This window comes from Nuphar pumila, chromosome 5 (genome assembly GCF_984573655.1).
Source record: "Nuphar pumila chromosome 5, dmNupPumi1.hap1.1, whole genome shotgun sequence".
NCBI lineage: Eukaryota > Viridiplantae > Streptophyta > Magnoliopsida > Nymphaeales > Nymphaeaceae > Nuphar > Nuphar pumila.
Window position 1 is genome coordinate 13,919,000 of NC_143253.1, and position 23,146 is coordinate 13,942,145.

Below are 23,146 nucleotides of genomic sequence, written 5' to 3' on the forward strand. Positions count from 1 at the left end.
TTGGTTTCTCACATATAGGTAGGTACCTCTCTTTACCCAAGCACCTTGCAGCTCCCTGTTTTTTATCATTTTGTTAGCTCAAACTCAATCAATAGTCATCACCATCGTACTTGTTGTTGAACATCCTATCTTATAATTCATACTTTTACACTTGTATACATCAACATGGTTTCCTATTATAGAAGCAGTTTTGTTTTTTTATCCTACCATTGTGTAATCGTTCTAAAAATATCTTTCTTGGCACACTTTCAAATCTCATCGTGTTGAAGATGTCATTATGAATAACTTATTATTGTTTTATCACATAAGGGTAGGTTTGTCCTTTTACCCCGACAAAATGTAGCTACAAGTTTTCTTTCATTTGGTCCGATCAAACTCGAACAATAGTCATCACCAATGTATGTGATGTTGAACATCATATCCTCTCATTCATACTTTCACACTTGTTCTTGTTGAACATGACACCATGTACAGATCAGCATGGTTTCCTATTTTAAGAATAATTTCGTCTTATTACCCTACCATTGCGTAGTCGTTTTATCCATTTCTTTCTCACTACAATTTCACATTTCATCGTGTTGAAGATGGAATTATAAATCACTTATTATTGTTATTTCACATTGGGTAGGTTTGTCTTTTTTTTCTAGCACCAATAGGCTCCATGTTTTCTCTTATTCCATCTTGTCGAACTCAAACAATAGCCATCACCAACGAAATTGTTGAATATCATACTTTCAAACTTGTTCTTGTTGAATATGTCATCATGTACACATCAGCATGATTTCCTACTTTAAGGGTAGTTTTATCTTTTTACCCTAGTATTCCGTAGTGGTTCTATCCAATTCTTTTTTCCACACTTTCACATTTCGTCGTGTTAAAAATGGAACTACAAATAACTTATTATTGTTTTCTCACATAGTTGTAGGTTTGTCTTTTTATGCCGGCACCACGTAGCTTTGTTTTTTGTCTTATTTTTTATCGTCAAACTCAAACAATAATCATCACCAATATACTTGTCGAACATCACATCTTCTCACTCATACTTTCATACTTGTAATTGTTGAACATGATACCATGTACGCATCGGCATGGTTTCTTATTTTAGGGGCAGCTTAGTCTTTTTACCACACAATTCCTTACTTTCTATCCAAACTTTTCGTGTCACACTTTTACGTTTCATCTTGTTCAAGATGGCATTATGAATAACTTGTTATTGTTTTCTCATATATGAGTAGTTATGTGTTTTTACCATAGCACCATGTGGCTTCATGTTTTCTATCATTTTGTCAAGTCAAATTCAAATAATAGTCATAATCATCGTACTTTTTGTTCAATATCATATCTTCTCATTCATATTTTCAGAGTTGTACTAGTTGAACATAGTACCATGCAAACATCAGCATGGTTTCATATTTTACGAGTAGTTTTTGTCTTCTACCCCACCATTGTGTAGTCGTTCAATCCATATTTTTTTTGCAACACTTTCACTTTCCATCGTATTAAATATGGAATTAGGAATAACTTATTATTGCAATTTAAAATACTGTTAGGTTTTGTCCTTTTACCCCAACAGCACGTAGCTTCATGTTTTCTATCATTTCGACTAGTCAAAGTCAGCCAATAGTCATCACCAACGTACTTAAAGTTGAACATCATATCTTGTAATTCATACTCACGCTTGTATACATCAGCAAGGTTTCCTATTATAGGGATAGTTTTGTGTTCTCCCTACCAACATGTAGCTCCATGTTTTCGCTAATTTCATATTGTCAAACTAAAACAATAGTCATCACCAACGAAATTGTTGAATTTCATACATTCTAATTCATACTTTCAAACTTGTTCTTGTATAACACGACACAATATAGACATGAGCATGGTTTCCTATTTGAGGAGTAGTTTTGTCTTTTTACCTCACTATTCTGTAGTCGTTCTATCCAATTCTTTTTTGCCATACTTTCACATTTTATCATATTAAAAATGGAATTACAAATAACTTATTATTGTTTTCTCATATAGTTGTAGGATTGTCTTTTTATCCCGACACCATTTGGCTCTATTTTTTCTTTAATTTCGTATGGTCAAACTCAAACGATAGCCATCACCAATGTACTTGTTGTTCAACATTATATCTTTTTACTCATACTTTCATACTTGTTCTTGTTGAACATGATACCGTGTACACATCGACATTGTTTCTTATATTAGGAATAGTTTTGTTTTTTTACACTACAATTACGTAGTCGGTCTATCCATACTTTTCGTGCCACACTTTCACAATCCACCGTCTTGAAGATGGCAATATAAATAACTTATTGTTGGTTTCTCACATATAGGTAGGTACCTCTCTTTACCCAAGCACCTTGCAGCTCCCTGTTTTTTATCATTTTGTTAGCTCAAACTCAATCAATAGTCATCACCATCGTACTTGTTGTTGAACATCCTATCTTATAATTCATACTTTTACACTTGTATACATCAACATGGTTTCCTATTATAGAAGCAGTTTTGTTTTTTTATCCTACCATTGTGTAATCGTTCTAAAAATATCTTTCTTGGCACACTTTCAAATCTCATCGTGTTGAAGATGTTATTATCAATAACTTATTATTGTTTTGTCACATAAGGGTAGGTTTGTCCTTTTACCCCGACAAAATGTAGCTACAAGTTTTCTTTCATTTGGTCCGATCAAACTCGAACAATAGTCATCACCAATGTATGTGATGTTGAACATCATATCCTCTCATTCATACTTTCACACTTGTTCTTGTTGAACATGACACCATGTACAGATCAGCATGGTTTCCTATTTTAAGAATAATTTCGTCTTATTACCCTACCATTGCGTAGTCGTTTTATCCATTTCTTTCTCACTACAATTTCACATTTCATCGTGTTGAAGATGGAATTATAAATCACTTATTATTGTTATTTCACATTGGGTAGGTTTGTCTTTTTTTTCTAGCACCAATAGGCTCCATGTTTTCTCTTATTCCATCTTGTCGAACTCAAACAATAGCCATCACCAACGAAATTGTTGAATATCATACTTTCAAACTTGTTCTTGTTGAATATGTCATCATGTACACATCAGCATGATTTCCTACTTTAAGGGTAGTTTTATCTTTTTACCCTAGTATTCCGTAGTGGTTCTATCCAATTCTTTTTTCCACACTTTCACATTTCGTCGTGTTAAAAATGGAACTACAAATAACTTATTATTGTTTTCTCACATAGTTGTAGGTTTGTCTTTTTATGCCGGCACCACGTAGCTTTGTTTTTTGTCTTATTTTTTATCGTCAAACTCAAACAATAATCATCACCAATATACTTGTCGAACATCACATCTTCTCACTCATACTTTCATACTTGTAATTGTTGAACATGATACCATGTACGCATCGGCATGGTTTCTTATTTTAGGGGCAGCTTAGTCTTTTTACCACATAATTCCTTACTTTCTATCCAAACTTTTCGTGTCACACTTTTACGTTTCATCTTGTTCAAGATGGCATTATGAATAACTTGTTATTGTTTTCTCATATATGAGTAGTTATGTGTTTTTACCATAGCACCATGTGGCTTCATGTTTTCTATCATTTTGTCAAGTCAAATTCAAATAATAGTCATAATCATCGTACTTTTTGTTCAATATCATATCTTCTCATTCATATTTTCAGAGTTGTACTAGTTGAACATAGTACCATGCAAACATCAGCATGGTTTCATATTTTACGAGTAGTTTTTGTCTTCTACCCCACCATTGTGTAGTCGTTCAATCCATATTTTTTTTGCAACACTTTCACTTTCCATCGTATTAAATATGGAATTAGGAATAACTTATTATTGCAATTTAAAATACTGTTAGGTTTTGTCCTTTTACCCCAACAGCACGTAGCTTCATGTTTTCTATCATTTCGACTAGTCAAAGTCAGCCAATAGTCATCACCAACGTACTTAAAGTTGAACATCATATCTTGTAATTCATACTCACGCTTGTATACATCAGCAAGGTTTCCTATTATAGGGATAGTTTTGTGTTCTCCCTACCAACATGTAGCTCCATGTTTTCGCTAATTTCATATTGTCAAACTAAAACAATAGTCATCACCAACGAAATTGTTGAATTTCATACATTCTAATTCATACTTTCAAACTTGTTCTTGTATAACACGACACAATATAGACATGAGCATGGTTTCCTATTTGAGGAGTAGTTTTGTCTTTTTACCTCACTATTCTGTAGTCGTTCTATCCAATTCTTTTTTGCCATACTTTCACATTTTATCATATTAAAAATGGAATTACAAATAACTTATTATTGTTTTCTCATATAGTTGTAGGATTGTCTTTTTATCCCGACACCATTTGGCTCTATTTTTTCTTTAATTTCGTATGGTCAAACTCAAACGATAGCCATCACCAATGTACTTGTTGTTCAACATTATATCTTTTTACTCATACTTTCATACTTGTTCTTGTTGAACATGATACCGTGTACACATCGACATTGTTTCTTATATTAGGAATAGTTTTGTTTTTTTACACTACAATTACGTAGTCGGTCTATCCATACTTTTCGTGCCACACTTTCACAATCCACCGTCTTGAAGATGGCAATATAAATAACTTATTGTTGGTTTCTCACATATAGGTAGGTACCTCTCTTTACCCAAGCACCTTGCAGCTCCCTGTTTTTTATCATTTTGTTAGCTCAAACTCAATCAATAGTCATCACCATCGTACTTGTTGTTGAACATCCTATCTTATAATTCATACTTTTACACTTGTATACATCAACATGGTTTCCTATTATAGAAGCAGTTTTGTTTTTTTATCCTACCATTGTGTAATCGTTCTAAAAATATCTTTCTTGGCACACTTTCAAATCTCATCGTGTTGAAGATGTTATTATCAATAACTTATTATTGTTTTGTCACATAAGGGTAGGTTTATCCTTTTACCCTGACAAAATGTAGCTACAAGTTTTCTTTCATTTCGTCCGGTCAAACTCGAACAATAGTCATCACTAATGTATTTGTTGTTGAACATCATATCCTCTCATTCATACTTTCAAACTTGTTTTTGTTGAACATGACACCATGTACAGATGAGCATGGTTTCCTATTTTAAGAATAATTTCGTCTTTTTACCCTACCATTGCGTAGTCGTTTTATCCATTTCTTTCTCACTACAATTTCACATTCCATCGTGCTGAAGATGGAATTGTAAATCACTTATTATTGTTATTTCACATTTGGTAGGTTTGTCTTTGTTTCCTAGCACCAATAAGCTCCATGTTTTCTCTTATTCCATCTTGTCGAACCCAAACAATTGCCATCACCAACGAAATTGTTGAATATCATACTTTCAAAATTGTTCTTGTTGAATACGTCACCATGTACACATCAACATGATGTCCTATTTTAAGGGTAGTTTTGTCTTTTTACCCTACGATTGTGTAGTCGTTTGATCTTTATCTTTATTGCTACAATTTCACATTTCATCGTGTTAAAGATGAAATTATGAATAACTTATTATTGTTATTTCTCAATAGTAGGTTCGCCTTTTTTCTCAAGGACCATGTAGCTATATGTTTTCTCTTACTTCGTCTTGTCGAACTCAAACAATAGTCATCACCAACGAAATGGTTGAATATCATACATTCTAATTCATACCTTCAGACTTGTTCTTGTTGAACTAGTCACCATATACACATCAGCATGGTTTCCTATTTTAGGGGAAGTTTTGTCTCTTTACCAAACTATTCCGTAGTCATTCTATCTAAATCTTTTTTGCCACACTTTTACATTTAATCGTGTTAAAAATGGCATTACAAATGACTTATTATTGTTTTCTCACATAAGTGCAGGTTTGTCTTTTTATCTCGGCACCATATATCTCTTTTTTTTCTCTTATTTTCAATGGGAAAACTCAAATAATAGTCATCACCAACGTAGTTGTTGTTGAACATGATATCTTCTCATTCATACTTATTCTTATTGAACATCATACCATGTACAGATCGACATTGTTTCTTATTTTAGGGATAATTTTATCTTTTTACCTCAAATAGTAGTCGTCACCAACGTAATTGTTGTTGAGCATCGTATCTTCGAATTCATACTTTCACACATGTATACATCAGCATAGTTTCCTATTGTAGCAGTAGTTTTGTCTTTTTATCCTATCATTGCGTAGTTGTTATAAGAATATCTTTCTTGGCACACTTTCAAAACCCATCGTATTGAAGATGTTATTATGAATACCTTATTATTGTTTTATCACATAGGGGTAGGTTTATCCTATTATCCAGACAAAATGTAGCTACATGTTTTCTTTCATTTCGTCCGATCAAACTCAAACAATAGTCATCACCAATGTATGTATTGTTGAACATCATATCCTTTCAATCATACTTTCACACTTGTTCTTTTTTAACATGGCACCATTTACACATCAACATGGTTTTCTTTCTATTTTAAGTGTAGTTTCATCTTTTTACCCCACCATTGCGTACTCGTTTTACCCATATCTTTCTTGCTACAATTTCATATTCCATCGTGTTGAAGATGGAATGATGAATCACTGATTATTATTATTTCACAATTGATAGGTTTGTCGTTTTACCCCACACCATCTACCTATTAAAATATGTATCTCAATCTTGTAATCAATATATATTTTATATATATAAAAGGTACTACGTATACATATATTATATATATGTATATGTATTTACTTTATATATATATATATAATATGTATTTCCTCATTTATAAGTCATAGGGGTAGTTTAGGTATTTCCTGTTTTTTGCGCATATTCAAATTACGAATATGTATGTAAATTTTATATTTTTTATTTTTTGTATTTTTATCTTTTTTTGCTTTTTGGCTTTTTGACTTTTTGACCAAACCTTGGGGGGCGAACCATATAGCTGTTGGGCCCTTCCAACGATCACAATTGTGACCGTTGGAGGGGCTCCAACAGCTATATGTTGCCCCCCCCCCAAGGCCTCTTGTGTGTATATATAAAGGCTTTCCCCTTTGTAAAGGTAAGGCTTTGGGTTAAAGTCCAATAGTGATTTTTATGAGATTTTAATGTTCATTTGTATGCTATTGAGCATTTGAGTGTTTTTGTGCACAAGTGTTCTACGTGTTCTTGTTGTGCTTATGTGCACGTGCTTGTCATCAAGAATATTGATATCTTGATTTTACTATCTTATCAAGGATAGTTTCACACTATCTCCCCGTTTTGTTTCAATTTCTCCAGTCCAAGTCATATAATAGTCATCATCAACGTGCGTGTTATTGAACATCATATCTTCTAATTTATACTTTCACAATTGTTCTTGTTGAACATGGCACCATGTATACATCAACAAGGTTTCCTATTTTAAGGGTAGTGCTGTCTTTTTAATTCACCATTGTATAGTTCCATTTATAACTTTCTCACCATACTTTCACATTTCATCATTGAAGATGGCATTGTGAACAACTTATTCTTGTTTTCTAACAAGTTATTATTATAATCTCAAATAAGGGTAGGTCTTGTCTTTTTACCACAACACCACGTAGCTCCCTTTTTTCTTTCATTTCCTATGGTCAAACTCAAACAATAGACATAACAAGCGTATTTGTTGAACATTATTTCTTCTCATTCATATATTCATACTTGTTCTTGTTGAACATGATATGATGTATGCATCCGCATGGTTTCTTATTTTAGCGATAACTTTGTCTTTTTATCCCATAATTGCGTAGTCGGTCTATCCATACTTTTTGTGCTACATTTTCACATTTCATCGTGCCGAAGATGTCATTATGAATAATTTATAGTTGTTTTGTCATATATGAGTAGGTATGTCTCTTTACCCAATCACAATGTAGCTCCTTGTTTTCTATCATTTTGTTAGGTCAAACTCAAACAATAGTCATTACAATCGAACTTGTTGTTTAACATCATATCTTTTGATTCATACTTTCACAATTCTTATAGTTGAATATGATATCATGTACACATCAGCATAGTTTCATATTTTACGAATAGTTTTTGTTCTTTTACTCCATCATTGTTTAGTCGTTCTATCAATATCTTTCTCGCTACACTTTGACATTTCATCATGCTGAAGATGAAATTGAGAATAACTTATTATTGCAATCTCAAATAGGTGTAGGTTTTGTCTTTTTACCGTAACACCATGTAACTTCATGTTTTCTAACATTCCGTCAAGTCAAACTAAAACAATAGCCATTACCAACGTACTTGTTCTTGAACATCATATCTTCTAATTCATACTTTCACACTTGTATACATCAGCATGGTTTCCTATTTTAAGGGTAGTTTTGTCTTTTTATCCTATCATAGCGTAGTCGTTCTACGAATATCTCTCTCCACACTTTAAAATCTCATCATGTTGAAGATGTTGCTATAAATAACTTATCATTGTTTGCTCAAACAGTGGTAGGGTTGTCTTTTTACCCCGACAAAATATAGCATTATGTTTTCTTTCATTTGGTCCTGTAAAACTCAAACAATAGTCATCGCCAATGTACGTGTTGTTAAACATCATATCCTCTCATTCATACTTTCGCACTTGTTCTTGTTGAACATGGAACTATGCACACATTAGCATAGTTTCCTATTTTAAGAGTAGTTTTGTCTTTTTACCCCACCATTGTGTAGTTGTTTAATCCATATCTTTATTGCTACAATTTCACATTTCATCGTGTTAAAGATGAAATTATGAATAACTTATTATTGTTATTTCTCAATGGGTAGGTTTGTCTTTTATCCCTAGCACCATGTAGCTATATGTTTTCTCTCATTTCGTCTTCTCGAACTCAAACAACCGCTATCACCAACGAAATTGTTGAATATCATACATTCTAATTCATACTTTCAGACTTGTTCTTATTGAACTAGTCACCATATACATATGAATATGGTTTCCTATTTTAGGGGTAGTTTTGTCTCTTTACCAAACTATTCCGTAGTCATTCTATCTAAATCTTTTTTGCCACACTTTTACATTTAATCGTGTTAAAAATGGCATTACAAATGACTTATTATTGTTTTCTCACATAGGTGCAGGTTTGTCTTTTTATCTCGGCACCATATAGCTCTTTTTTTTCTCTCATTTTCAATGGGGAAACTCAAATAATAGTCATCACCAACGTAGTTGTTGTTGAACATGATATCTTCTCATTCATACTTTCATACTCGTTCTTGTTGAACATCATACCATGTACAGATCTACATTGTTTCTTATTTTAGGGGTAATTTTATCTTTTTACCTCATACAATAGTCATCACTAACGTAATTGTTGTTGAACATCATATCTTCTAATTCATACTTTCACACATGTATACATCAGCATAGTTTCCTATTGTAGCTCTAGTTTTGCCTTTTTATCCTATCATTGCGTAGTTGTTTTAAGAATATCAATCTTGGCACACTTTCAAAACCCATCGAATTGAAGATGTTATTATGAATACCTTATTATTGTTTTATCACATAGGAGTAGGTTTATCCTTTTATCCAAACAAAATATAGCTACATCTTTTTCTTTCATTTCGTTCGGTCAAACTCAAACAATAGTCATCACCAATATATGTATTGTTGGACATTATATCCTCTCATTCATACTTTCACACATGTTCTTGTTGAACATGTCACCATGTACACATCAGCATGGTTTTCTATTTTAAGTGTAGTTTCGTCTTTTTACCCAACCAATTCATAGTCTCTTTACACATATCTTTTTTGCTACAATTTCATATTCCATCGTGTTGAAGATGGAATGATGTATCATTGATTATTATTACTTCACAATTGGTAGGTTTGTCTTTTTATCCCACACCATTTACATCCCCGTTTTGTTTCAATTTCTCCAGTCCAAGTCATATAATAGTCATCATAAACGTGTGTGTTATTGAACATCATATCCTCTAATTTATACTTTCACAATTGTTCTTGTTGAACATGGCACCATGTATACATCAACATGGTTTCCTATTTTAAGGGTAGTTTTGTCTTTTTAATTCACCATTGTGTAGTTCCATTTAAAACTTCTCACCATACTTTCACATTTCATCATTAAAGTTGGCATTGTGAACAACTTATTCTTGTTTTCTCACATAGTTGAAGGTTTGTCTTTTTACTCGACACCATGGAGTTCTCAGTTTTCTCTCATTTCGTAGGGTCAAACTCAAACAATAGTCATCACCAATGTACTTATTGTTGAATATCATATATTGTCATTTATACTTTCACACGTGTTCTTGTGGAACATGACATCATGTACACATCAGCACGGTTTCCTTTTTTAAGGGTAGTTTTGTTTCTTTACCCAACCATTGCGTAGTTGATCTATACATATCTTTCTTGCTATGATTTCACATTTCATCATATTGAAAATGGAATAATGATTAACTTATTATTGTTGTCTCACATATGGTTAGGTTTGTCTTTTTAACCAGACAACATGTAGCTTTCTGCTTTCTATCATTTCGTCGTCAGACTGAAACAATAGTCATCACCAATGTGCTTGAACATTATATCTTCTAATTCATACTTTCACACTAGTTCTCGTGGAACATGGCACCATATACACATCAACATGGTTTCATATATTAGGGGTAGTTTTGTCAGTTTACCATATTGTTGCGTAGTCGATCTATATATATCTTTCTTGGTATACTTTCACTTTTCATCGTTTAGAAGATAGAATTATGAATAACTTATTATTGTTATCTCACATATAGCTCTTTGTTTTCTCTCATTTCGTGCGGTCAAACTCAAAAGATAAGCATCACTAACGTAGTTGTTAAATATCCTTTTTCATTCATACTTTTACACTTGTTCTTGTTGAACATGGCACCACGTTTTGTCTTTTTACCCCACCATTGCGTAGTCGAACTATCCATATCTTTCTTGTCGCACTTTCACATTCTATTGTGTTGAAGATAGTATTATGAATAACTTATTGTTGTTTTCTCACGTAGGGGTAGGTTTGTCTTTTTACCTTGGCAACATGTAGCTCCATGTTTTTCTCATTTCGTCCGGTCAAACTCAAACAATAGTCATCACCAACGTACTTGTTAAACATTGTATCTTCTATTTCATACTTTCACACTTGTTTTTGTTGAACATAGCATCATGTACACATCGGTCAGGTTTCCTATTTTAGTCATAATTTTGTCTTTTTACCACACCATTGCGTAGTCGTTCTATCCATATCTTTCTTGCCACGTTTTATATTTCATCATATTGAAAATGGCATTATGAATAACTTATTATTGTTTTCTCACATAGGAGTAAGTGTGACCTTTTACTTTGGGACCAAGTGGCTCTTTGTTTTCTCTCATTTCGTCTAATCAAACTCAAACAATAGTCATCACCAACATGCTTGTTGAACATCATATCTTTTTATTCATACATTCACTTGTTCTGGTTGAGTATGGCACCATGTACACGTCAGCATGGTGTCCTATTTTAGCCGTAGTTTTGCCTTCTACCCCACCATTGTGTAGTCGTTATGTCCATGTCTTTCTTGCCATACTTTCACGTTCCATCACCAAAATACTTGTTAATGAACATCATGTCTGGTCAGTCACACAATAATCATTCTTGTCGAAGACAACATTACGTATACATTGATATTATTTTCTTTTGCTTGAGTAAGTTGTCTTTTTACCCCATCAATTTATAGTCCTGCATTTTTCTCTTTTCATAGCATTAATTTGCTAATGTTAGTGATAGCTGAAGTACTTCTTGACCATTAGAGGCCCATTTAGTTTGCTCACTAAAACTCATGCATAGTCAAAACCCATATGCATTGTTTTATTAAAGTTTAAACCACTATAACTAAATGAACATCACATCTTATCACTCTTGCTTCCACGTTCCACACTTTTTCTTGTTGAGGACGGTATTATTTATATCTTGATATTATTTCTTTTTACTAGGGTAGTTTTGTTTTTTTACTCCATCATGCAGACCAACTATTTCTCTCTTTTCATAGGATTAATTTCCTAATAATAGCTATCATGAAAGTACTTGATGAACATCTAAAAAATTAATAATTAGCTATGGTCAAAGCCATCATTAACAGCCACCATAGTTTCCATAAGTCCAAGCAATGTTGCAAGAGGTGTGGTACCTAAAGCCTCTAACAACCTTTAGCGACACTCGGACTTGTCACAAGAAGTAGGGACCTTTAGCAACGGCAATGGCCGTCACTATAGGTCTCACTTTAAAATAAATAAGGGTGAGTACTAGCAACAACCTTAGCTGTCGATAATACGCATTTGCTTTAAGAAAACAAAATATATAAATATATATTAATATTAGTACTAGTTATATTTATATTATATAAATTTATATATTAGTATTTATGATAAAAATTACTGCCATCCTGGATGTGAATCTGATAGCAACACAACACAATAACCATTATTTTCTATAATGATCAGTAATAAAAGGTAAACAAGGAACCTGATATGGTTGTGGTTAGCATATTTCCACTACAACAACTTCAGGCTAGTAATGTTTTTAGGAATCAAAATTCTCCGAACTCTCATGCATGGACTTAGAATAGCTGGCTTGTAGGAAACCAAGGTGTTCAATGGGTCCTCTAAGCCGACTGAGGTAAGTAACAAGAAATTGGAAGTGTACATTTCAGAGATTTGGCAAAGGCATTCAATAGTGCAAAAATATGAATTTAATAAACTCATAAAGGTTGTAGAAGTTTCAATAGCAGTATAGCACAGAGAAGCATGAATTCTCAACAAATTGTTAGATTGTGAAAAAAATGGAGCAAGCAATGTGTTGTTCAAAATTCCCATTGTAAGCCTGTTGTTCCACAAATTTTCAACTATTTAAAGCCTTTGGTAACAAATTACAAAACTATCAACAAAAAAGGGCATGATGTATTATTTGTGAAGGTCCAATAAATAGCTGGTAAAACTTCAATATCTGATTGGCAACAAAGATGAAAAGGTGACTTACCTGTAATGTTAAAGATCAAGCTTTCTTAACCATGGTGGTATTGATACCCATCCAGACCTTCAGCCGCCTAAACGGGTAATCAAATAGTTAAACTGATGAGTACATATTCCATGACTTTGGGATATAAAAGAACAATATTAAATTCATTGATGAGTGAATTATTCATGCTACCAAACTTCATAGTGTTTATTTATGTAACTTGAATGGTCGCAATGCCCTCAAAGTGATAACACATACTATTAAGTAAATCACCTTATCATGTTACCAACATTAAAAATTGCAGTACTAGAGAAGAAGACATGAAAAGAGGTTTCTCCCTACTGTTATACATAACAATTGACAAGTTTAACGAAGTGGAGAGCAAAGTATATTTACATACATATATATATATATATATATATATATATATATAAGCAGAACCAATCTCAAAGGTTGAAGAAACAAAATTAAAACAAAAAGGAGGTGTTTCCTATGTATCAGTTATCAGATGGATGAATACAAAAAACAGATAAAAGAAAACAAAATATAAAAGAGTTAGCACATGATCTGGGCCAAGATATAGTCTACCAATCGGCAACCTCTTTTGGCAAAAAAAGTGCATTTCACAGGAAGATTGGGCAAAAGGCCAAAATAGTGTCTAATATGAAATAGATGGCATATGGCAGGGTGACATCATAAAACTGCAATAAATTGATTAGATTATAATAAATGCAAAACTATAGCAAGCACCATAAAATTGATCACAGCTATAAGACACTAGCATGAGAGACTGACGTCTTTGGGATATTCATATAAACCATATTGATTAAGTGAAGCAACTATTTCTCAACATGATTTGAGTCTAGAAAGGGGGAAAAAGAGCAGAAATAGTTGTCCTAGACAAAAATAAGTAAGCATAACAAGGTGGAAGGGATGAGAGGGAACAAAAAGGAAATATCACTGGGTCAACAATCCATGCCAATATAATTCAAATATTTTTTAAAAACCAATCAGCTTCTAATTGTAACAGTCAAGGCAACCTTATTCTTAAATTTATTAAGTATACAATACGTACATGATGTGATAAAGAAAATACTTGTGTAATTATTTGACCAATCATTAAGCATACAAGAATAAGAAGTGAGAAAAGTTAGGTTTCTAGTCCAAGAAGGTTTGTAAATAGAATTCAAATATCAATTAGCTGTTGTCTCCAAACTGCATTCAGGTAGTCATTATTCTAAATAATTATTGGTATGCATTGCATCTGCATGATCCACAAAGTTGACAATATAGTTTAACTATCTATGATTCAAAAAAATTGTTTGTTTCTGCACCCTTCCTCCAGGGGAACAATTACTTTCAAAATAGCACATTAAATGTGTACAATTTTAAACCCTAAATCCAATTAGTATCAATCAAATTCAATCTATTAAGTCAAAAGGTTAGTAATAAGCAGAACTAGTACAATCCTCAAAATCCACATGAGCAAAGAGAAGAAAAGTGCATTGGCTAAATATCACCCATGCAGTTCATCCCAGATGAACTCATTCCAACATTAAACATGAGAGGTGCACATGCACATTGACAAATGAAAAATAACAGAAAGAGGGGAACATACTTCATGTGGTTGTTCCTGTTCATTTAGAAACAAATTGGGGCTTGAGAATGTGGTGCTTTCCCTATGCAACCTGGTCACAGTCTGAGCCCAAGGAAGCACACTCTGAAGAATTCAATTTGTTGTGTCCATCCAAGGCCCCATTGGTGCATTCATCAATGGAGGAGGAGCTGGCACCATATTGTCTGACTGGGATGGGCTCAGTGGACTTGAGATTGGTGCATCCATCTGCACATTCATGTAGAAAGAATAATAAAATTACATACGAAGCAGAGAGAAATATACACATTAAGATTGGGTTCATGATACTAAGATTAGGTACATATAGGAGATGATCTATAGAAAATTGTGCATTTGATTACAATCATTGATATTGAAATATAAGAAATAAGAGAATAACAAATAATTTTGATTCACCTTCATTTTAAGCAGTAAATGATTTGTTATAACGAAAACAAGTGAGTGGACCACCATGTGCCAGTAAACCAAGATACTTGTCTTGGTGAGGCCGTAATTAAGTTTCCTGGTGTGTCAACCAAGAAAATTGCATGATGCTAGGTCTTCAAATAAGCACAAGAAAGATCCAAAAATAATAATAATAATGAAGAGCAGTATGTACCACCATTTCCCACATAGTGAAGAGGAAAATCTTAGCTCCATCACTACAACTAATCTGTGTCACATGGATACCATTGAAGATCCAGGGATATGGCCAATATAATGATGTTTTCCAATATAACAGGTATATAAGGGGATACGATATGGGATGAGCTTGTACCAACCAAATCAATACATTCAGTTTCTGACAAGAACACCCAAATCAGTGGACTTGAGAAGGAAATCAAGAAGCGTCTAAACAACAAAGTTACAAAACTAACCATGAACAGAGCACCAGTATTTAGAACCTTTGATAATAGCAGCATACTCAACATATCTAACACTCAACAAATTAGAAAACATAAACTAAGGAAAGAAGGATGAGATCCAGCAAGACCCATATAATAAGTAAATGAGCATGAACCACCATCTTGGAGTTTATAGAAGCTTCCCTCATTCTCTTTCACTTGAACATCAATACCGTTAAGATTTAGCAACATCAACAAGAAACAGGTGAGATGAATCATTCCCAGGAAACTGAAGACTACTATTAAAAATTTAAAACATCTCTGATGAACAAGGGAACGAACACTAACCATGATAGTTAGAGAGAGAGAGAGAACCCACCTTGTCCTTTGCCTTTAGATTATTATTGACCTCGCTAGATTAACGAGTAGAAAAATCAAAGCCTCTGCTCCCTCCTTTTCTCTGTATTCTTCTTTCTTGGGGAGGGGCGATACAATGAAGAATGTTGGGTCATTGCAATGTTGACACCTCAACAGACCAATTCAGATCCCAACTTCCATAGAAACCCTGTAAACAACCTCAGTAAGAATAGATACAGAGACACAAAAGAAGTAACCTATCACTCAATTAAATTAAATTAGTTGGAATAAAGTGCATGAATATCAATTCTAATTTGCATATGAAACCACGGACACTGAATTGCACAAAACTCATCAGGTACGAATTGAATACACTTCAAGAAAGCAGGACTAATGCAGCGAAAACATCACGCATTGATGCCAGCACACATACGAAACACCCCCCATAAAAAAACACTTTGTTCCCAATTTACACGAAAACCAGGCATTTTAACCATGACATCGATTACAGTGGATCGAACGATCGCAGAAACCATGGTAAAAAAGATTTCAACTAAATCATTCGAAAAGCAACCATGCCATACCGCTTACCAGTAGCTTGTACCTATGTGACATCTTGTACAAGCTGTAGCTAATGTTTCACAGAATCCGAAAAGCAAGACTTGCTGAAGACTTGATCAAACCAACAACAACAGCAATACAATAATAATAATGATAAATAACAACATTAATAATATGTTGTCATTGTCATCATTGTTGTTGCCAACAACAAAATTGAAAATCTAATGACGAAGATGATGACAAATAACTCAGACATGAACAGGGAAATCCAATAAAAAGAGAAAAGGGCTCAAAGATATTGAACTTGACACAGATCTTGAACAATCAGTGTAACCTGGTCCTAAAAATTTAAAGTTCAACAGCTTGGATTCAACACCATGGTGAAAGCTGAAAGTTCAAACATCCAAGTTGAGCAAATTAATGTCAAAAGCTACAGCACAGAACTGATGAGATAAACAAAATTGCACACTACTATAACTCAGAGCCTTGAACAAGTTGATCGACTCTGAATAAACAGTCAAATTTCTGGTGAACTTCATGTTTGGTTGGAATTGTTCACAGAACCCATTACTAAATTCATCGAAGTGACTCATAGTTTTTTTCTTGAAAATAACTTGATCATACAAGTGTTCTCAATAGGTTTAACTTACCTCGCAAGTCGACAGTTGCCTAAACAATGCACAAACTCTCCATATTGTATAGGCATTTCCCATTTGAAAAATTACCAATTTCAAAGCTCACAATGCTCCCCCTGTGTACACTCCCAGATACCATATTCAATCTATATCTAGTTGTTTGGTACTCAGGCCTCAATCAAACTATACAAATGAGAATTATGTTCCCAATATCAAAACTTGAACTTTAAAGGGATGATTATGATCACTGCTACTTTCTCTACACTCTTTTGAAGAAATTAAAACCACCAAGATAACTGTCTGAAATGCCAAAGATACAAACTAGAGTGCTAGAAAAAAATAGACAAACCCTCAGTTCAAACAATAAATATGCATGCGGTGCTCAAATCTGTTACAATGTGAAGGCTGAAATGACGCCTATCAAGATGAAGACAATGGGAATGGGTGCCCATTGTAAGATTGGTTATAACAGATACTACAAATTGCTTAAATCGTAGTCATGCCACAATTGCATGATATAGCAATGTGATGTTAAAGTAAAAAACACACGAATTGTAGCAGAAGCAGGCTTATCTTAAATATAGCACAAATACAATTAGAAGGCACCTAACAATGAGCAGATAAAGTCAACAAATCTCAAAATTTCAATATCCTGCATGATGAATCTTTTTTTTCCTGGCCATATTGAGAGGCATTGAAAATACGAAAAGCAACATAAAGTTCATGCAACACTCCCAAATCAGGAATGAATCAGGAGATTATGATGTCTCAGTTATAAGCATCATAAAGTTCATACAGCACTCCCAAGTCTGCAATGAATCAAGGTTAAAATGTCTCAATTAGACAACAGGCAAAGAAATGTCAATGTGTTGCAAAGGAATTGCAATTTCATCCATTAATGGGAACTAAGGTTAAATCTACACACAACATCAAAGAAATAAGTTGATGTGCTATTGCAAAACATTGCTACAATACAGGAGAATACAAGAATTTCCACAACAGTAAAATTTCGGTTTGTTTCAATCTTCTATCCAATAGTTACACTGCATAAAGATAACACACAAGAACAAGCTGGTGCATCATATTGAGAACTCATAGAGGTTTTTTATTATAATGGCTACTATTTTATATAGTACCCAACAAACACTTGGAAAAGTCAAAATTTCCAATACCATCTCAACAATTAATTAACAGGGCATCTGATCATGATGCATGTTATGTTCACAACAAGATGAAGTTTCCAACAAATAGGAAAGAGGCAACCAAGTAGTCATCTTCCAGAAGATGGTTGTCAGCAAACAAGTAAATAGAAACCTACCAGAATGCCTGAACTGGAACGTGACTCCATGTGAGGTTTAAACACAAAACTTCTCGGGCTGCCATCATCACATGATAGCTTCTCAGGAATATTCCTTGATGAAGAAAACGCATCAAATATGACCCCATAATTGACATCATTCATGTAGGGCCGAAATGAAAATGTTGAGTAGTTGGAGAGGGCTCTGCAAGCTACATCACAAAAAAGGATATGGTGTTCTCAGCATGTTTCTCCCAATTAACATCGTAAAGAATAAGCTTTATCCAAAATAAGTGGAAATTTGCAGCAGAAACAAAACAATGGTGTACTAACCCTACATCAATCCATCAGCATCAACCCACTTAGATGTGACAGATAATGAAATATCTCATGATATGCAATAGTATAAGAATACTGGATTGTCACTATAAAAATAAGCATGGGAAGTGTCACAGATTCTACAAATAAACAAATAAACATGACAGCTGCTCCTGCCATCAGATGCTAATTTAGGACAAAGGATGGAATCAGCACAAAATAATATCAAACATTTATAAGCACCACATAATTTTTTATCAACAACATGCCCATAGCCATAAAGGTCCATCAAGAGATGGACGGGATGAATGAAACGTATTTCCTTGGCAGGATGCCAAGAGTACGAAGCAACAGAGAGAGAGAGGATGAAATCCCTTTAAAAGAAGCCCTAAAACATCTCCCACCTCCAGTAGTGTTTGAGGGATTGAAAGAGCACAACAGCTAGGTTAAAAAGGAGAAGGCGATAGAGATTGGGAAAGAGGAAGCTACAGAAGGAAGGGAGATGACAGAATTATTTACCTCGCTAAGACAACAGTGGATGCTCGTTGTAGTACCCTGCCGAAACCTATCGATCAAACCCCATCGCTCAGACCCCTGTCGATCAAGAACTATCGAAACCTGACGCTCAAACCCCGTCGCTCAAACCCCTATCGATCAAAACTTGAACCCTGCCGCCCTGACGATCTTCCATCATGTACGGGATCGTCCTTTTGGGTATTCGAGGGTTTCAAGGAAGATGGTGGTGAAGGGATCAGGTGGATAGGAGAAGGTGAGAGGGTTTTGAGGAAGATGGTTCGCAGGTAGCTGGGTTTGCGAATGATGATGGTGGTCTGGCGATGGAGGAGCAACAGTGGGGAGAGGGCGCAGCGGGCAGAGAGGGTGCAGCCAGGAAAGGGGAAAGTAAGGTTCCTCTCTCTCTCTGGCGGGTCAGTCTCCGGCGATGGTAGTCCGTGGAGGAGGTCTGGCATGAGCGGGGCTCGATCTCCGGCAATGGATCTCTCCGGCGAGGGACGATCGCTGCAGGGGTCTCTCTAGCGATGATGGCCCCCGCGCGGTGAGGGGCATAGGAAAGAAGGTCGAGAGAAATCGAGAGAGAGAGAGAGAGAGAGAGAGACCGTGGAGGGAAAGAGGATAGAGCAGGAGCGCGCCATTCTTGGCTTTTTCAAGATTTGTGCCCTCATGCTTATCTATTTTACTGTTTACCGTTAGGCTTCCTTGATACAGTTGGGCGACGCAACGCCTTGCTCTTGCCCGGTCGCTTCCCCAATAAGAGTGTAAGTGGGTCGGATCTAAATAGACCCATATTGGACCCATGTGCAACCCTAGTTCCTCGGATCGGGATGTAAGCCTTGATTCTAATCACGAGACTCACGACTACTGCCCATTTAAGATTTAGCAACATCAACAAGAAACAGGTGAGATGAATCTATTAAAAATTTAAAACATCTCTGATGAACAGGGGGAACGAACACTAACCATCATAGCTAGAGACAGAGCCCACCTTGTCCTTTGCCTTGAGATTATTATTGACCTCACTAGATTAACGAGTAGAAAAATCAAAGCCTCTGCTCCCTCCTTTTCTGTGTATTCTTCTTTCTTGGGGAGTGGCGATACGATGAAGAATGTTGGGTCATTGCAATGTTGACAAGCCTTCATGTCCATGATGAACAAAATCCTGAACCCAATGTGAGGAATAAGAGGAGCCCTTAGAGGAGCCCCTTCTTGTAAGCTTATAAGAGAGGCCTATAGTGGGTGGAGTGGTTACCCTGCTGCCCTGTAACTCCCATGAGTTATGTTCCACCCCATGATGTACCTATGTCAAATCGGGTCACATCAAGTTGGATCTGATTCATATTTCAATAGGATTGTGATTCTGAATCACACGATTTTAAATCACACTCATATTTCACGGTGCCCCCATCATTCGTCTGCCTTGTCTTCTCAAACAGTGAGCCACGCTCTGCGATGCCTGGGTGGATGTCGAACGGTCGATGTAGTTGGGATCAAAGATGGCGACAACACCAAGCCACCAACAAGAAGAAGAGAAGCAACAACTCTTCTTCTCCTTCCACTCATTGCTTTTTAGAGAGAGAGAGAGAGTTGTCATACCGCTGCTAGTGTTGGGTTTGTTGGCTGCCCACCCCATTGACCCTTCGAAAAATCCTACTGGTGATGCAGTGGCGAGTTGAGGGATCAAGGGGGCAAAGACGCAGAAGGTTGAGTGGGGATGGGAGAGGGGTAGGGTCCAGAGTTGAAACCCTATACTCTTTCGTTTCATCTTTTTTTTTTTTAAACTTAGGTAATGACCGAATCTAATGATCTAGTTCCATCCCAACACATTTTTGGACCAATTCCCGATGGTTTTCTTTGGTCTGAATTTGGATGAGTCATGAATGTCTTGTGAATTGAATAAAACATCCGAGTTTGCGGCCAACTCTAGCTTGTTTTGGTTAATAAGAGTCTAACCCCTTTTTTTGGATAAAAAAATCCATTGATCCAAAAAAGCTTTGATCCAATTCATGGCCATTAAATCCAAAAAACATTGATCCAATTCATGGTCTCTAGATCTAATTCATTATCCAATTCATGGCCATTAACCCCTTGCCGGAGAGCCCCCGACACCCCTTGCTGGAGACCCTGACCTTGACACCCCTTGTCGGTGCCCCCGATGCCTCGTTCCTACACCTCGTCGGACCTTCGTCAGAGCCCTTGCTCACCCATCGCCGACGCAACCTGACAACCCCTCTCATCTCTCTCTCCCTGTTGAAACCCCCTACTCACCTCCCGCCTCTCTGTTTCCCTCTTTCCTTCCTCAACTTCTCCCTCTCGCTGACGCACCTGGCCTTGACATCGTCTCTCTCCCTCAGGTATGATCTTCTCCCTATTTATGTCTCTCTCCCTCTGTCATCTCTCTCTTGCCTCTCGTGGTTCACGAGAGCCACCCGAACCCTCTCTCTCTCTCTTTCTCAGAACCTTCCTCCCCCCCCCCTCAGTGGTGGCGGCACCGCTCGGTTCTGCCGCCCTGCCAGAAGCAACGACAACACTCGGGTGTCACTGTTCCTTTTTCAGAGGTGGCGACACCACTTTTTCTCTGTTTGTCGTCGCCAGACCTCGCCAGGAGGGAGGGTGCCGACCACCCTCTCCTCCATCTTTTTCCCTTATTTATGTTGTCGGCAAACCAAAGCCACCTACGATGGTGGCTCTGGCTCGCTAGGAGGGTGGGTGCTGAGCACCCTCCCCTCTTGGCTTTCCTCTCCCTGCCGACAATTTTTTTTACCTTCTTGAACCTGGGTCGGACTCGGGTTTCACCACTCTACCGTGCCATAAGTATTTGGCGTTTTCATTTTCGCAATTGAGTTTTTTTCTCAAACCTGCGTAACGAAAAGACTTCAACTACGTAGCCCTAGATGGTACGTATGTTTGATCCTTCTCTTTGGTATCCGAAATAACTCGAATATTCTTCGGCGTAAAGCACGAAACTTTGAAATTTTTAAATAATGTTGAGGTTTCTTTTCGAGAAACCGATATCCCTCTCATCGTAGTGGTACTATTATACATGCACGACATGTTAGTACTACGATGATTTGATGGAAGGTTTATGGTAACCTCATAGTGTGAAAATGCACGATAATTAAAAGACAATCACATAAATGGTGATGGCCACCTTCACAGGCAAGATGCTTGATTTGGTTTAAAAGACTAGAACCTGACATACCCATTCGTTTCTTTGGTTTCGTCAAGAGAGATGATGAGATGATACAAAAACTTTGATGGACAAGTTGTTAACAACTACGTTCCTTGAGTAGCAATGACTCGGTATCCACGGTCATCGGAGTTAGGGGACGGTACTACCAAAAATTATCTTAGGTGGTAGATCTCATTGGCTTCTGCAGAAGTTCGGATGCATCCCTTGCCATGTATGCCTCTTAGGAATTCTCTCTCGATCATTGGTCGTTACCTTAGTAGCGGACTCAGCTAGTTGTCTGGGGTATCAAAATACATAGAATAATAAATCTTCGAGTAGTCTCAGTTGTTTCTATATTTTTTTTGTACGTACTCTCAGGACAATTAATATCGAAATAAGATTATCATACTCACTTTACTTATTTTGGATTGCACATCACGAAAGGAACAACACATATGGTTGTCTTGTTCTAAATTTTGATATCCATGCACTTACCAGATTTTTATAAGTCTAGCCCATTTTATGGGGTACATGTAATGATTAGGTCGATACGATAGACGATGGCGCGATGACATGATGATATCAAGATCTTACTCTTTCTCTATTGTTTCGCTCTTGAGCACGTTTTGAAATTTTGCATAAAAAATTCTTTTGAAATTCTTCTTTTATATAAACTTTAATTATCAAAAACCTTGTTTTGAATCTATGTGGTTTCAATGCTTATATGAATATACAAATCTATTGCATAAAGGAAAGTTTGCCTATAATGCATCCAAGGTCCGTTGACTTATTATTTTAAACACTATTTTTTTGCTGAATTGCTATTTTAAACTTTGAAAAA

The 23,146-nt window shown here is 35.7% G+C and overlaps 1 long non-coding RNA gene across 1 annotated transcript in view; it reads right to left on the reverse strand.

Moving 5' to 3' along the window:
• Nucleotides 1–19,805, reverse strand: part of LOC149836859 (uncharacterized) — a 164,562-nt gene extending 144,757 nt beyond the window's left edge. Inside the window, exons 1-5 of the long non-coding RNA XR_016431844.1 lie at nt 19,140–19,805; nt 18,324–18,514; nt 15,832–16,017; nt 14,611–14,835; nt 13,014–13,080 (exon numbers count right to left, since the gene is read on the reverse strand). This is a non-coding gene — a long non-coding RNA (uncharacterized LOC149836859). The remainder of the gene's footprint in view (nt 1–13,013; nt 13,081–14,610; nt 14,836–15,831; nt 16,018–18,323; nt 18,515–19,139) is intronic.
• Nucleotides 19,806–23,146: the final 3,341 nt, after the last annotated feature.